The sequence below is a fragment of the Ambystoma mexicanum genome, chromosome 8 (genome assembly GCF_040938575.1).
Source record: "Ambystoma mexicanum isolate Mex_15411 chromosome 8, UKY_AmexF1_1, whole genome shotgun sequence".
NCBI classification, from domain to species: domain Eukaryota; kingdom Metazoa; phylum Chordata; class Amphibia; order Caudata; family Ambystomatidae; genus Ambystoma; species Ambystoma mexicanum.
In genome coordinates, this window is record NC_090929.1 from 1440357586 (window position 1) to 1440370876 (window position 13291).

Consider the following 13291-nt stretch of genomic DNA (forward strand, 5'->3'; position numbering starts at 1 on the left):
GTGTCCATCACTACTGTAATCTCTGGCCATGGTTGCCAAAAGGGTTCCCCCTTCATAATATTGTCTTTCGCAGGCCAACCACAGAAGATCCCGTGAGACCCTGGTTGGAATCTGAAGTCGGGCCGACATCTTTCCTGAGAACTGGGACCATTGTGTTTAGAGCCCATTCAAGGGAACTCATTCTCAGGGAAGCCTCTGAAACCAGAAAAATGCAGGATGCCATGAGGCCGAGCAAACTCAAAAAAAAATCGAAGGCCGGTAGATTGTGGGCATTTTGAAATTTGGTCACCATCTGAATGTCTTGAGCCCTCACCTGATGTGGTGAGCTCTTTCCAAGGATGTATCTAGCACCACTCTGTTGTACTGGAGCTTTTGGGAAGGTGTCCTATGGGACTTCTTGTAATTATGGAGAAGCCCATTCTGTGAAGAGAGTGGCAGGTGAGGTTGAGATGATCCCGGGCCTGTTCGGGAGAAAGCGCCATGATCAGCCAATTGGCCAGGTAGGGGTAGACGTGAATCCCCCGTCTCCTGAGACTCGTTTCCACCACTGCCATAAGTTTGGAAAATCCTTGGGGCAGAGGTCAGCCCGAATGGCAGAAGTCGAAATTGATAATGAGAACCGCCAACTGCGAACCTCAGGTATTTTCTGTGTTGGAGATGGATTGGCACATGAAAATAAGCATCCTGAAGGTCCAAACACACCAACCAATCCTGGAGTTGGAGGGCCTGAAGGATCTGAGAAAGTGTGACCATCTTGAGCTTGTCCTTCCTGAGGAACTTGTTCAAGTATCTCAAGTCCAAGATGGTCTCAGTATTCCATCCTTCTTGAGTATCAAAAAATATGGGGAGTACCATCCCTTGTTCCTCTCCGCTATAGGCACTGGTTCTATAGCACCTTTCTCTAGCAGGGTTAAAAGGAGCGGATCGGAATCCTCAAAGAGCGGTTCCCCAGTGGATTATTTGGAGGTCTCCTTATAAAATGAAGGCAGTAAGCGTGGGCTACGGTTTCCAGAGCCCAAGCATCCGAAGTAATGTCTCGCCATTCTTTCAGATGCTGAGACAGTCTGCCTCCCACTGGTGAGCTGTGACTGAAGACCTCAGAGGTTTTGCAGTGGCGGCTGCAGATGCAGAGGCCAACGGTAAGGAGGCTGCTGCTTGAGCTGGCTTTGCACCTCTCTCTCATCCACCACAATGACATTTTCTCTGGCCTCTTTGACTGGCCATTCCTCTCGCCCTTCCAACTGAGAAGTAGCGAAAAGATCTACCCTTCCAAGGTAGCCCACTAGGACTAAAAGGCTGAGGTTGCCCAGCAGAGGCGCCTAAAGATTTGGTTGCCATCTGTGAGGTCTGTAATTTAGCCTTGTTGCCAAAAAGGGGAGACCTGTCAAAAGGCATGTTGAGAAGTCTAGATTGCACATCAGGTGCAAAACCAAACTTTCTCAGCCACGCAAATCTGCGCATAACAGTGCTGGTAGCCATGGATCTGCTGATGCTATCCACAGAATCCAAACCTGATTGAAGAGACTTGCACACATGGTCTCTTTGCCATCTCTAACAATAGCTAAGAAGCCGTCTCTTTCATCCCCTTCGGGAATGTGCTCTGCCATAAGAATACAATCCAATAGAGTATACGAAAACTTTGCAAGGGCACACGTGGAGTTGGCAGATTTTATTGCCATGCTCCCTGCAGAAAATACCTTCCTCGCCCATCCATCTATGCGTTTGTTGTCCCCATCAGGAGGGATGGTAGGGTAGGCTGCTTGTTTGGAAGCCGCAGTAGCTACCTGCACCACCAGACTCACAGGGTCACTACTGGAAGGGCAGTATTTTTTTGTCAAGTTCTTATCAACTGTCGGATTGGACTCCAGAGTTTCCCAGTTCCTAGCCACCATTTTCTGCAATGCCATATGGAAAGGCAAAATAAGATCAGATTGTGGACCCTTGTCCAGAATGTCTGTGAGGTCAACCTGCTCATAAGGCAATGGAGGCCAACCCATGTATTCCACCACTTTCGACATGAGCTACCTGTAGGATGCATCCGCATGCTCCCCAGCCTCTGGTTTTCCAAATGTAAGTTTGGGCAAGGTATCTATCCCACTTGATGTTTGCAAGTTGTCATACAGGTCCTTCATTCTGGGCTCTTCAGAAATAAAACTCTGGTATAATAGGTGTAGCGTACTGTAAGCCAAATGGGGCTTCATCCTCAGAACGCTTCTCTTCTTCAAATATTGGAGATTTAAAGAATTCCTTTTTAGGAAGTGGAGCATATATCTTGTCTGGTTTTGCAATAGTAGGCTTCGACGTCGTCGAAGTCGTCAATGCTCCATCAGCGCCGACTTAGGAGGGGCACGCTGCACTGACGACACAGCTGGTAAGTATGGCGCAGCTGGCGAAGGTTTCAGCGTCAATGTCGACGTCCTGGCGGGCGTTGAAGGCACCGCCGGCATCAAAGTGTTGATGGCGTTGACTACCTCAACCTTGACTTTACCTTGTGTCTCGTATGATCCTTCGGTGAAACATCGGATCGAGACCTCCAAAGCTCACGGTGCGGATCGGGTCTTTTTCCCAGGTTCGAGGGTGCACAGGATTTTGGACAAGACCCGTCCTTTCCGGCTTCTTTCATAGGCTCGGTAGGAGCATGGCTTTTTCGTTTCTCAAAAATCTTTAGCATTTCAGCCCTGAAGGCTTCCCATTCAGCCAGAGTGGACTTCTTAGTAGGGTAAGCAACCCTATCAGGGGAAACGTCCAATGACAAAGTCGACCTACAGTGCCTTCTCTTCTATTTCTTCAAGGACAAAGAAGAGTGGTGTGAGCCACTCCTCGACCTAGATCGCTTGGCCTTCTTCCTCCGAGAGTCGCCTCTCGACTCATTGGTCGAAGGTTTCACGGATCGGGTAGAAGATTTTTTTAGGAATTTTCCTACCTTCAGTTTCCCCTTCCGTTCCCTTAAGGCTTTTCCTGTCATGGATTGGCATTTGAACAGTCGGAGGTGTCGTGGTCTGCTCCGAGGCACCACAAACAGATATGGTGCGGGTCAGTGAGTGACATTTTTGACCCGCAATCCCGACACTTCTTGAAACTGGACTTCGGAGTTGACAGACATTTTCGAGAGGTGATTGTAACAGACGTCGCAAGAAGAAGTGCGCCTAGGTTCGCTCGAAGCTATCGCAGAAAAGCAGTACTGAAGGCCAACAGGCGCTGTGCATGCTATATATGCCTTCGATTACATCATCCTCGACGGAGGCCTTCGCGGCACATCGACACAACGCAATCAACGCACAGCGCCCTCTTCCCCAAACAAAAAAAAATCCGAAGCAGCTGAAGCTGGGACAAGTGTCAAAGATGAGGAATACGTGGCAAGGCAAGACACAATCCATTCAAAGGTGGTGTGTGTGATAATTTGGTGTAAATATTCATTAACCAATAATTTATATATACATCCTTTCTGTACCCTGGCCCGATTCTTGGCTCATTGTTGGAACAGGGGGAGGGATATATATGACTCAGATAGGGCAAGCTTGAACTAGACAAAATGATTTCTGTGGCACCTTAATTTGAGGCGGGGGGGCTGCCCAGGTTAAGGGCGGTTTCGAATAGATCGTTACACCTGTCCGCGAGAAGAAAGGATGATCTGGTGGTCAATGGTGTTCAATGCAGCTGAGAGGACGCAGAGGCATGAGTTAGCCTTATCCATGATTTAGAGGGCATCATCCACCATTTAGATGGTGGCTGTGTCAACGCTACACTTGGCGAAACCGTGACTGATAGTTAAGAGGTGCAGTTGGTAGATTCTGGCGATTATTTGTGTAGCAGCTACTTCTTCCAAGATTTTGCAGATAAACTAGGTTTTTAATGGGCCAGTAGTTGGCTAGGTCGTCTGGGTCTAGGGACGTTTTTTCAAGAGCGGTAGCATGAGACCAGTCTTCAGAGTGAATTCAGTGAGGGAGGCAATAATGATGCAGAGGAGTGCATTGAGCGCCAGGCCCATCTAATGCTTAATGATGGAGGCTGGGATCACATTGTCAGAGTAGGAGATAGTTTTGTGGGAGGTGAGCATTTTTAGGAGGTCCAGCGGGGAGAGAGGGGAGATAATCTGGTCCTGAGGGGCAGTGTACTAACTGGGGTTAATGGGGTGGGGAACGCTGTGTGAGGTTCATTCAATGAAATGTATGTGTTTGTCTATTTTCCTCAATATATATATTGAGTTACTGGCACCCCAAGGTCAGGTGAGTGTTTGGTACAATGCTTTACTACTTTGAAGTGATTGTGTCCCAGTTAGAGGCTGCCTCAATGGTCCTTGAGTAGTAACTAACTTTGGCCTCAGTGACCAGAATCCAACAATTTGGAAAGAGATATATGAGGTTTGTAACATCTCCAGAGTTAACTTTTTTGTAGCACCATTTCTCAAGGGATGTCATGATGCCTACCCCCGGGCATCAGGACCAAGCCCATCAGCTCCGGGAGCAGGCATCCAGATTCTTATTAAAACCCCAACAGCCCCGGCTGGGGGCTGTTTGGGTTCAGTCCTGGCGCCTAAATCAGTCCTGGCGCCATAGGCGCCAGGCTCATAGACTTTACTTACCTGATGCAGACCATGCTGCAAGTGAGTCCAAGCCAACGTGAGGCCTGGATGGGACTCTTATTACAGGGACTATTTTTTACTCGGGCGTGGTTCTGGGAAACTTCTTACCTGGAACTACTTTGGAGGCTATTTAAACCACGCCAGAACAGCAGCACACGCTTCGCGTTATTCTGCATACAACAGTGTGACGCTCACCATGCCTGCAGTCAGCATCCAATCTTCTGCCACGCCCGCCTCAAATCTGAAGCTCCTAAAACAACGAAGAAAGAAAAGGACAAGGTTAGAAAACAAACTATTTTTGAAATCCTCAGCTGATTCCGGATCCATCTTGCCTCCGGACCTGGAAAGAACATCATTTCAGTACACGTCGCATCTCCAGCTGCAGCGCCGCGCCATACTCTCCAGTCCTTGCAGCATCTTTCGATTCTGCGCTGCCTCCATCATTTCTTCACCGAACTCCAGCACCTGGGGGACAAAAGAAAACAACAAGGTGAGCAGAAAAAAACAACAAATATAACTCTTATCACCATAGAATTACCTGATTTACCACCGGAGGCATTATTCTATAACTCTCCACATCTTCATGTGCCGCACCTGCAACGAGAGAGAAAACACGTTAAACACATGCAACATTTAACGGACAGTGTCGGGTAATACAGACTCTTACCTGAGCACCACCAGCTACCACGAGAGCATCTTCTCACGAACTCAGCTGCAAGACAAGGAAGGAAGGGGGGGAACAAGAGTGAACAACGGACATATTGAACTCTATGAACTTGATACTTACTGGTCCTCACCAGGAACCTCAGAGTCAATATTCTCCGGAACTCTCCCACGCCTTCAAACCAGTGAAGTAACTGGCATCAACGCACCCCTGCAATCCATGCAGGATGGAGAGCTCATCTTTCAAGAGCATAAGGTGAGATTGCTGAGAGGGCACTTGGGAGGTGATTAGTGGGGAGGACTGTGGGGGGTGCCATCACTTGAATCCACGGGTGGCTATATCCATCTCTCCACTTTCAGGAGAATACTTCTACGGGTCAAGCAGACAAGATTAGGAGGGCCAGTCCAGTCAGTCATCTCTGCACTACGCATCACGTTGGCGGAGACCGCAGCCCTCCGGGTCCGACCGACGGCCCTGTGGGAGCCAGGTGAGCATAACAAGGGATCTGATTGAGTGTTTGTTTGAAGCGAGCAGGGGTTGTACCAAGAGGCAGAGGTTTGGTCTTAGTGCATCTAACTTTTAGTGAAGCAGGAGTATCCACCAGTTTCATAGAGCTATTGAAAAATTTGAGGAAGACTGAGGCATTCCCTGTGGCAGGGAAGTCTGCTAAGTTTGCTTCTAGTTCATTGACTGGGATGGTTTTGAATGAACAGCAATGTGTGTGCCATGTTTGAAAGAGGGCTCAACAGTGAAGTGGCAGCGTGGTTAGACCAATGGAGTGGGGTAGGGTCTGCGCAGGTGACGAGAGAGGATGATGTAAAGACTAAGTCTAGGGTGTGGCCTTTGTTGTGCATAGGGAGAGCTTAATTGATCCGGTCAGTGCTCAAATTGTGCCCGTCAACATGATACTTGGGGATGAAAAAATCTAAGAGAAAGACACTATAAATGTGTGTGTTCATTTGGGAGAAGCGAGTACGTTGGCAATGTCATCAATGAAAGTCCCTCCTGTGAGGTGGTCTGAAGGGAAGGTGATGGGTTCCCTGCAAAATAAAGGGAGCCGGCAGGCAAGTGATGTGAACTAGTCAGTCTGGTCTGAGAGAGTTAATGATAGAGCATGGCCAATCGCTCCTCTGATTACCAATCAAACTCCTGTCCTCCCTGGAGAGTCAGCATGGAATGGCCGAGGGATAGGATGATGTCAAAAACATTGGGGTGGCGGCAAACCATATTTAATGCAGAAGCTGGCATTGAGGTTGTTATACAAGATGGTCGGCAATCTCTGTTGAGTGAGCGACTGCTGAGTGAGCACTGATCAGCATGAGGGGTTGTGTGCACATGGGTCTGTGGGTGTTGGTTGAGGCAAGAGCTATATTGATTAGGTTTGCTAGCGTAGCTTGCCGGGGTTGCCCAGGCCGTTCGAACCCTAGAGAGGGTGGGCATGGTTTGTGGAAGGAGGTAAAATCTTTTGGCAATTTTGTAGCAACTACTTTGTAGGTGAAATGCAGGATAGGTGAGGTCCTTTGTCTTCGTCCATCCTTTGTTGAGGATGCCCAAGGAGGACCAGTGAAATAGGTGGTAGACGGAGTGGCTGAGTTGCAGGGCTTAGCCACGTGTCCAGCAGCCTCCTTCAAGCTGTCTGCCTGCAGTCTTTAAGTAGACTCCTATAATGCAGGAAAACCTGTGGTCGGTGGAGCAGCCGAGTGGACGGATGTTGGGAAGGAGCTAGTGCCTTCCCATACCCCTAAGCACTTTAGAATTAGGTAAGGCTTCTTTTGACTGCTGCTTCTAGGCACTACAAGGGACCGGAGGGGGGGGGGGGAGCAGCACTGGGAATGCTCACTCATGCAAATATAATCATATACACAGACATGGGCAGGCACTAAAAGAAGGCAGTTATTTAAATATAAGGTGCAAATAACTATTCGGTAAATACATTTGTAAATGGTAAATCCTATGCAGTTCTAAAATCTCAAACCACGGTAGAGGCAAGCTCTCTGCCGGACAGAATGAAGAGACTGCTAAAAGCTAAAAAATAGACTACAGGCTTCCACACTGTATTCGTGCTAGCAATGCCAGCACGAAGGGACACACCAGCGGTGTCACGCTCCCCTGGTCTCCACGGGGGTGTGCGTAGGGTGTTGTCTGTCCTGATGCTGCTAGCTTGCGTCTCCCCTTAGTTCTTGCTTCAGGAGATGTTAGCCTGCAAGTCGAAACCAGATATTAGCTACCGAAGGGAGCTGGTCAGTGGTTTCACCTCCTTCTGGTCTATCCTTCACTTCTTCTGGCTCACCTGTTTTTTAATGGGCGAGCTCTCCGTCCTGCACACTCTGACAGGGGCGCGGTTTACAGTCTTTCCTGGATCGAGTAACGTCACTGATCCGAAGGAAGTTGCTGAAGTAGAAAGCCCGGGAGTAAGCAGGCAAGTCTCTATTCCAATAACTGCTTGGAATGACTGCCTTTAAGTCTTTCTGTTCAAGATAACTAATGTCCGTTATTGTCTTACAGGTGCGGCGTTAAGTGACCTTCGGATGATGGATGACCCTCATGACAATGATGCTCAGGATTCCTGCTGGTAAGTATAGCGCTGTGCTGGGTGCGCGAATGTTCGCCTCTGTAGCTTTCCTTTGCTACGTGCGACTAACCTGTTTGTCCTTTTCCGTTCAGCAGGTACGGCGCAAATCCAGGAAGAATAGAAGAAGATCCGTCTGGCGGTGTCGAGCTATGGCGCGCTGCAGAGTGAAGAACTGTCCGATGAAGTTCCTGGAGCAGGCCGATCAGGTGAGTAGCTACCCGAGAGGGTGCTTTTCGTTCTGTTCTGCAGATGCGGCGGTCCGTGGGAAAGCAGGAGATGAGACCTGGATGTTTTGCAGGTAAGGCCTTCGATGCTTAAATAACTCCTGTTATTCTCTGTTCGCAGGTGCCGATGGATGGAAGACTCTGGACGGGCGTGGCAGAAGGAAGCAAGAACTGATCTGACACGGTGAGCGTTACGCTGCAGGAGTGCAGAATAACGCGAAGCGTGTTCAGATTGTTGGTTGCGGTTTAAATAGCCTTGCAAGTAGTTCCAAGAAAATAGTCCTCTTCTCCGTATCCCTTCTCTCACGTGAAGTAGTTCCAGGTCACATCCTGAACTAATTGGCTCAGCCTCTCAGAGCCAAGTTAATGGACCATGTAACTAACACCTCCATGTGCCTGGCGTCAGCGGCGCCAGGACTGAGTCCAGGTGAGCCTGGCCGGGGCCTGATAAGCCCCCAAGGGGGCCAGAGTCCGGGATGGCCCCACCAGTTTCAGGGTTTTTGGGTGCCTGCACCATGACAAGCGGTTTGCTTTCTGTCAAAAGGCCATGCAGGCTTCGGCTCGATGCACACCATGCAGGATTATGAAAAAAGGTTTAAAAGAAATTACAGGACCAGACATAGGTAACAAAATGAAGGAAAGCATGCACTACAGTGTATTTTTGCATAGGCTAGCAATATGTAAAGTAGCATGTCCTGACAGAACAATGAAGGAAGGAAGACTTTGCAGCATCCCTTGTATGGAAGGACGATGGTTTGGGATGGAGCCATGCCCATATCCAGTGACCAAGCCAAGAGTATATAAGCCCCTGCCTGGCATCATTTTGGCAGGAGAAAAGAACTGAAGAGGGACAGAAGACCGTTCAGACAGCAGAATTCTTTGCTCCTATCCTCATTTCTGCAAAGAATAAACTTTTTATCCTTGCAAGATAGACTCTTGGCCTTACTTCCCTAAAGGGGTGTAATTTACTCTGGTGTGAGCGTAATTAAGGGACACCCTTATAATTAGGGATATCCTTACAATTAGGGCCATCCTTACAATTAGGGCCACCCTTACACGGGCTTGGTAACATGACCAGCAACCTCAATGCTGTCTCATTCATTCATTGTCCAGTGAAGTTATCAAAGTAAGCAGAATATAGTAAATGTATAATGTTTTTGTGTGATGTTTAATTTTATAACCTGTAGCAGTCAATATTTTATGCATCATTAAGAGCAATAGTTTAAAAAAGTTGCTTTTGGAAAACATTCTATGAAAAGATGAAATAGTTATTTTTAATTCAATTGTAAGAAGTTATTTTACTCATGTACATATGCACGGCAGGCTTACATGAAATAGGATATTTTGTAAACAAATTTATTTACTTTTTCCCATTTATTGTATCTTATTTTTTAAAAGTTTAAATAAACCAAAGGAAAGAAAAAAGTAACTTTTTCCAAAAGTCATGTGCACACTCCTTGTTATATTCATCGTACCATCCTAGGGGGTGAAACTAGACAACGCAGAGGGTCTTTTGAACCATATGTCAAGAGTACCAACTTCTCATAACACCTCTCCAATAATACATTCTACATAATCAACATTATTGCATTGAAAGGTTGGGGAGGTCTTTGTGAACAATGTGTCAGCAGATCGTCTGAACTATTGTTACAGAACTTGATGTTTCTCTCCCAACACTCTGAATTTTCAGTGTCTTGCTTAGTCAATACTCAACTAGTCAAATGCTCGCTGCAATGTTCCAAGTGCCTTTTCCATCCATTTTCTTTTTACCAGTCATATGCCCTCATTACAAGTCAGGCGTTAAGGGTTTAACGGCGCAGTTAACGCCTGATTCACACTTTAACGCCTGCTTTTTGCAGGCATTAAAGTCCAAGGCGCTAAGCGACCTTGGTGCTAATTACGGCACCGTAATTTACGGTGCCGTAATTAGTGCCTTCCCCATCCCCATTATGCCCTATGGGGCAAAAATGGGAATGGGGAAGGGCAAATGGTGAATGGGGAATTACCACCCCACTCACCTTGGAATGGGGCGGTAATTCCGCCATGCCGGACTCCGGCATGGACCATGGTGCTGATAGCACCATGGTCCAGCGCCCGACTTGTAATGAGGGCCATAGTCATTTGTAACATAGCCATATCATCATGGCATTTTAACTAGTGTGGGACAATAACACTGGTTATACCCCCATCTCTAGTCATTGGATGACTCATAAATCTACCCCTCCTGCAAATGTATACATATGTAGCAAAGCAAAAGAAGAAAAGGGAAAAGGAACACGTTACTTACCTGTAACTGTTCTCCAGCATGGGTCTGGCATGGATTCACATGCTCATGAATATTCCGTCGTCAGGCTGGGAATCCTCGGTAAAGAAAAATCAGTATCAGTTTCGTTTCTGATCAGTCTTTCGTAGTAGTAACCAATCACTGATCTCTGCGTCATACTGACCACAGCCAATGACTGCCATCTCCCTAAGCCCCGCCTCTGGCAGCCATCTTCAGATTTGGTAGCACGTGAAGTGGCAGTATGACCAAGTGAAGAGCCGCAGAGGGGTGGGGTAGGCTAGAGGGTTCGCATGTGAATCCATGCCAGACCCATGCTGGATAACAACGGTTACAGGTAAGTAACTTGTTCCTTCTCCAGCATGGGGTCTGGCATGGAATCACATGCTCATGAATAAAAGAATACATAGCAATACAAACATGCACAACCACGGGAGCTGGCAACAGGCTCAACATTAAGCAATACCACAACTCAACATTAAGCATCTCTTACCTTCTCACCAGGCTCACCTTAGGCGAACAGGTTGCGCAGCACTGCTTGGCCGACCCTGGACTCCTCCCTGGAATCCCGGTCGACGCAGTAGAATTTCGTGAAGGTGTGCGTCGACCTCCACGTAGCAGCCCTGCAGATGTCCAGTAGGGGCACACCAGATAGGAACGCCGTGGTAGCTGCGATCGCTCTGTTGGAATGGGCTCTCGGACGGCCAGGCAGCGGTCGGTTTGCCAACCGATGACAGTACATGATACAGCCGGAGAGCCATCTGGAAATGGAAGCCTTTGAGAGAGCCTTCCCCTGATTGACGGGTCCAAAGTTCACAAAAAGTTGTGACGTCTTCCGAAAACTCTTTGTGCGGTCCACGTAGAACTTCAGCGCTCTAGCCACATCCAGCGAGTGCAAAGTCCTTTCAGCTGGCGACGAAGGCGACGGGAAGAAAACAGGCAACACCAAGGGTTCGTTGAGGTGGAAGTCCGACGGCATCTTGGGCATGAAGGAGGGGTGCGTCCTGAGCACTACCCTTGTGTCGTGAAAAGTCAAGTACGGGGGCTTGCAGGAAAGGGCCTGGATCTCTCACCCCCGTCGTGCGGAGGTGATGGCCACAAGAAACGCTATTTTCCACAACAAGAACTTCAACGGAGCTGAGTGCAGAGGCTCGAACGGAGGTCCCATGAGCTTGGTCAGCACCACGTTGAGCTCCCACGCCGGGGCTGGAGCCTTCACCGGCGGGAACGATCTGAACAGTCCCTTCATGAATTCTTTCACCAGACGATGAGACCACAAAGACATCCGTCCTGTGGTTCTGGTCTATCGGGAGATCTCAGCAAGATGAATCTTGATGGAAGCGTGCGCCAGTCCAGCCTTGGCCAGCGTCAGCAGGTACGGCAGTACTTGAGGAGCCGTAATCCGTAGAGGGTTAATCTTCTGTGCGTGGCACCAGACAGAGAACCTCTTCCATTTGTGTCCGTAGCATTTAAGAGTTGAGGACGCCCTGGCCTTTGCAAGAACCTCTCTGCAGTCGGCCGGTATGTCGTAACCTCCAAACTCTAACGCTGCAGGAGCCAGGCCTGCAAGTTCAGCGACTTCGGGTCGTGATGGAGGATGGCGCCTCCTTCCCTGGAGAGGAGATCCGCGTCCACTGGCAGCTTGATTGACGGGGACGCTGACAAGTCCAGAAGGTCCGGGAACCATATCTGCCTCGGCCACGCAGGTGCGACGAGGATCATCCTGCACTGTGACCTCTTGAGCTGGTTGATGAGCCGGATCAGCAACGGCAATGGAGGGAACGCATATAGGAACAGGCCCTCCCAGGGGAACGAGAAAGCATCGCCCATGCTCCTCGGCTGGGGAAACCTGCTGGTGAACCTCCGGCACTTGGAGTTCGTCGCCGTCGCGAACAGATCGATCTGGGGTGTGCCCCACCGTCGGAAGAGGTGGTCCACTAGATCCTGTCGTAGTTCCCACTCGTGGCACGAGCGCAGCTCTCTGCTGAGCGAGTCGGCGATGGTGTTTTTTATTCCTACCAGAAATATCCCTTGGGCGACGGCCCAATGCCCCAGATCCTGCGCCTCCTTGGACAGGGCTGGGGATCTGGTACCGCCCTGCTTCCTGATGTAGAACATGGTGGTGGTGTTGTCGGTGAAGATCCTCACCACGATGATCCTTTGCCCTTGACGGACGGAAGAAAGGACCTGAGGGCCCAAAACACTGCATGGACCTCCAGGACATTGATATGGAGGGACTTCTCCGTCGGGAGCCAAAGGCCCCTCGCGTGCCGATTTTCGGTGTGCGCTCCCCACCCTTCCAGGGAGGCATCCGTGGTCACTGCCTTCTGGTGGCCCGGGGTCTGGAAGTCCATGCCCGCCGTCAGATGCGCGCGGTGCCCCACCACCGAATCGCTCGTCGGAAGCTCTCGTCGAGTGTGATCCTGTCCTCGAAGCTGCCCGTCGTCTGGATCCAGCCAGCGTCCAGGAACTCCTGTAACGGGCGCATCCGAAGCCTGCACAGGCGGATGAGATAAATGCAAGAAGACATCATTCCGAGGAGGGATTTGATGGACCTCACCCTGGCCGCGTCTGCAACCAGCATCCGCTGCACCTTGCCCAAGATGGCCCTCGTCCTTTCCTCCGACGGAGAGGCCAGAAGTGCCACTGTGTCGAGTTTCGCTCCCAGAAACAGTGCATCTTGCGCGGGCACCAGGTGGGACTTGGCGTAGTTTATGGAGAATCCCAGGTCCGTGAGTAGTTGGACGGTCCTCGCCGTGTGCTCTGCGGCAAGCTCCATTGTCTTTGCTCGGATGAGCCAGTCGTCCAGGTAGGGGTAGATGTGGATCCCCTCCAGGCGCAGCCGCGCTGCCACCGGTGCGAGGCACTTGGTGAACACCCTGGGTGCCGACCTCAATCCGAAGGGAAGGGCTCTGAACTGGTAGTGACGCCCTTGGACCACAAATCTGAGAAACTTTCGGTGTCCCTT